Raw genomic sequence first — 4,636 nt, 5'->3', positions numbered from 1 at the left:
TTGTTAACTATGCGGGGGGGGGGGGTCACCGAAATCACAGCCTGCAATATAAGCCTGCTTTTGTGTTAATTTTTTCCCCTATTCTAACTAGTGTGTTCTTTGTTTATTACTTTTATTCCAATTCGAACGAAAACTTAATGAATTAATTTACATTTCAAAAAGAGGAGTCGGAACTGATTTCAAAACGACTAGACAATTGAATGCTTACAAAAAAAAAAAAAGCTTAAAAATAAAATGTGTAGCTAATTATAATCTTCTATATAAAGGACTGAATTGGCTGATTTGACATAATGGTAAGAGTGTTTGTTAATGAACCTAGAGACCAGGGTTCAATCCTAGGTAGTTTCATGTCAAAGACTTACAAAAATGCCCTAACTACCAAACATTATCAAGGGTAGGATCAAGAGTAAATGGATTAAACCTGTGAAAGCAGTGGCGTCCTCTCCTACATCTCAATGAAGTAGATCATGAAAAGCGAGCCTTTGGATCGCCCTTAACTATGGTAAACTATTTATATATATATATATATATATATATATATATATATATATATATATATAAAGGTAAACAACTAGAAAAATGATAGGCTAGCCACCTTGACCCAAGCGCAGAAGACAGACGTGGAGAGTGTCTGAATATCTGCTAATCACTATTAATGCACTTGTTAAGCATGATGACAAAGACAGCATTTTATCACAGATTTTACACACATTCAATGAATGAATGAATGAATTAATGAATGAATGAATGAATGATGTTAGTGTTTGAATGAATGCCTTAAACTGTAAACATGTTAATTAGACTAGTTACTGTGCATGTTAAAATTTCGGTACATTTTTTACAGATCCGTGTCGTTATGCATAAACAAACGGTTATTATGTCAATACCGTCTCTTTCCAAGCATATACTCTTCAGAAAAATTAGAAATTCTTGGCTTAGACAGAAAAAAAAAATGCATGACAATATAATGCTGCAAGAAGAAAAAAGTTCATATAAATATATGCTCTATTGTTATGTTTAACATACATTGAGCTTCTAAACAAAAAAATTAGTAATTGAAAATCACTCTTTGTGTATACCATTGATATATACCATCGGCATTGACATAACATTATCGATGCTTTGGGACAATCTTGCCTGAATCGTGCTTTTATTTTTGAGTTTTTGAGTGGCATAAGAAATTACAGGAAGGCAGGGATTCTGTGAGGGATGATTAGAGATGTGGAAGTGTTAAGGAAGTCAGAACAATTGATTGGCCAAATTGTATGTGAGAATTTTTAGAATGTGAGAGGATATAACGAGGTCCACAGGCAAACAACGTCACAGCTCACACAAGACATGAAAGCCAATAAACCAGAAGGCTCTAGTTTCACCCTCATTTAGGTTCATCAGTTAAACATATCCAAACTCGGGATTTAAAAACATGCAAAAGTGTCAGGTTTCAAATCAAAGTTTGTATATTCAACTGTTTAACGAGGGAGAAACTGGAGTCTTGGACTTCTGGTTTGTTGGCTTTCTAGGCTCATTTGAGCTGCAACATTTGATTGTGGAAATTATATATATATATATATATATATATATATATATATCTTTGAGGCATTGTCAACCCACATTAAAAAACCAACGATTAACCAGACTCAAAACGAAACGGATGGCACGCTCAAGTGCTTTTGAGTATTTTAATGATTTTAAGCGATTTTAATCGCCTTTTAATCATCTTTTCATTTCATCTCGCTACTTTCATTTTTCAATTTCATTTTTTACTACTCGCCTGAGGATGACCAATGGATGTCGAAAACGTTCGCGATTATGGGAAATTTCTTTTTTCACTCGGAAAAAAATGTTCAGAAAATGGTCCGACAAAGAGAAAAGGAGGATTACAAGAAAAACAAGCAAGAGTTATCTGTGCTATTTAATGAAACATGCATATATATATATATATATATATATATATATTAGTGTTGGGACGAGTAATCGGAATTGGGAATAGGAAGATTTGAGGGTATCGGAATCGGAAAAAGCGATGCCTATTTCCCGATACCAAAACGATTCTTTTGTCTTTTTTGATTTGATTTTGTTGGAAGTAACATCTTCCATTGCTGGTAATACTGATTAAATAATATTTATTGATTTTAAACCACCAGTGAAACTAAAATCGATAGATCATTCGTCACAAGTGTATTTTAACGTTTAGGAAAATATCTGCATATTTAACATGTGGAATTACGAAAATTAGGGAAATAAACAATCTTATAGTTAAATAATTAGAGATTTATAAAGAATCAGAATCGGAAATTGTATTGGAATCAGGAATTTAGCATGGAATCAGCAATTGTATCAGAATCGCGAAAAATATTGGAATCGCCCCATCACTAATATATATACACTTGTGCCCGATATTATTCATACCCCCCTTGAAAATTGAGTTTATTAGGTGTAACTTTGGTAAGAATTTATTGTTTACGTCCATATTGATACATATTCTTAATAAACCTCTTCTGATCATTTTCGTCATTTTAAAATCTCGGGATACTTGTAATAAAAGAAATATACAGCTATTTATAAAATCTGCAATGTTCAAAAATAATCATACCCCCTTATTTTTTCAGTATTAATCGAGTTTCTGACTGTTTGTTTTCTGTGTGATTCTTATTTTGAATGCTTTTATACAACCTTTGATTAATTTCATTTCGTTTTTTGCATTTTTCAGAAATTAAAATGATATCAACTGAAAACCAATAAAAGAATAAAAATTATTAGAATGGGGAAGAAAAAAGAGCTTAGTAATGATCTTAGGACTAAAATTGTGAATTCACATAAGGATGGTTTAGGTTACAAGTCAATTTCCAAGAAATTTGAGGTCCCTACAGCAACAGTACAGAGCATCATCAAAAAATTCCAGAGCCACCACACAACAAACAACTTGATTGGTAGAGGAAGGAAAAGGAAACTGTCTGCTAGAGCCACCAGGAATATTGTAAGAAGTGTTAATGCAAATCCAACCACCACTAATAAGGACATTTTAGAAAATCTGGAGTCTTCTGGCATAAAAATATCAAGGCAAACATTGCAAAGGACTCTGCATGAAAATGGTCTGAAAGGAAGAAGACCAAGAAGGACTCCATTGCACACCGGAAAACACCTTGCAACACGTCTAAAGTTTGCTAGGACCCATGTGAATTCTCCAGAGTCCGTTTTCTCAAGTATTTTGTGGACTGACGAAACAAAAATTGAATTGTTTGGCCATATGGATGCTTCTTACGTTTGAAGGAAGAAAGGAGAAGCTTACAACCCAAAGAACACCATACCCACGGTGAAACATGGTGGTGGTAGCCTAATGTTTTGGGGCTCCTTTTCGGCTAGTGGTCCAGGTAGTTTGGTCAAGATAGATGTAACCATGAAGAAGGAGCAATATTTGGAGATACTCCAGAAAAACATTAGACAGGATGCGGAGAAGCTCCATTTAGGACTAAACTGGGTCCTTCAACAGGATAATGATCCAAAACATACTGCCAAAATAGTCAAGAAATGGTTTGAGGATAATCAAATTAATGTTTTTGAATGGCCTAGCCAGATTCCCGACCTGAAACCTATCGAAAACCTCTGGCACATATTGAAAACTGAGGTTAAAAAGCGGAAACCTAGAAATTTGAGGGATTTGGAGAACTGCATTGAAGAATGGTCAAAAATCAGTGTTGATGCTTGTAAAAACCTTGTTGATAAATATCCCAAACGGTTACAGGCAGTTATTAAGAATAAAGGGCATGCTATTGACTATTAGTAAGAGAGGTATGAATAATTTTGAACTAGTGCCATTATTGTTTTTCTTTGTATAATGTTTCAAACTTGCATAATTTATTTATTTGTTGAGTTTAAATTAAATGCTTATGCTTGATTTATTGTTTGAAATCCCTTTAATATTGTCTACCTTCTGGTTTGAGCAATATTCTTATAGAAATCTCAAAGATCCGAGGGGTATGAATAATATCGGGCACAAGTGTATATATATATATATACACACACACACACACACACACACACACACAGCTACCTATGTAACGCTAGTGAGAAAGAACCCCAGCATGATGCTCAATTAAGAAAATTTCAAAACAAGTGCGTAATATTTATTTAGAAATGTGTTACAAAAGAACAGAAAACCATTGGTACCGTTGGTTTCAAATCCAAGACAAAAGGGACCAATATCTGGTTTCCTATGTTTGACTCTCTTCAGCCTCTGTTTATATATGTCTCCTCAGCAATGGCGTCTCACACGCAGTATTAAACTGTGATATTACAGTCCCCCCCGATCCTATTTTCATGTGAAATGTCCTAGCAAGTAATAATAATAATAATAATAATAATAATAATAATAATAATAATAATTAGCGAGACCTGTAGAAATTCCACAGTGAACTCTCATATGTAATATTTTAGATGTTAGCATTCTGTGGATGTTCAGCATAAATGATGCCCTGATATTATTGCAGCTCTTTTGTTAAAACTGTAAAAGTATTTAACTAAGCTAGCAGGGACACCTGTCATAGCCCAGCCGTTAAAATACACTTAAATATGATATTTTAATTCGTGCAGATTTCATGCATATTATTATAGAGTCAATTTTCTATTGATTCTTATA

The sequence above is a fragment of the Euprymna scolopes genome, chromosome 29 (assembly GCF_053919585.1).
Source record: "Euprymna scolopes isolate OS-2025 chromosome 29, ASM5391958v1, whole genome shotgun sequence".
Taxonomy (NCBI): domain Eukaryota; kingdom Metazoa; phylum Mollusca; class Cephalopoda; order Sepiida; family Sepiolidae; genus Euprymna; species Euprymna scolopes.
This window is presented reverse-complemented; position numbering follows the sequence as displayed.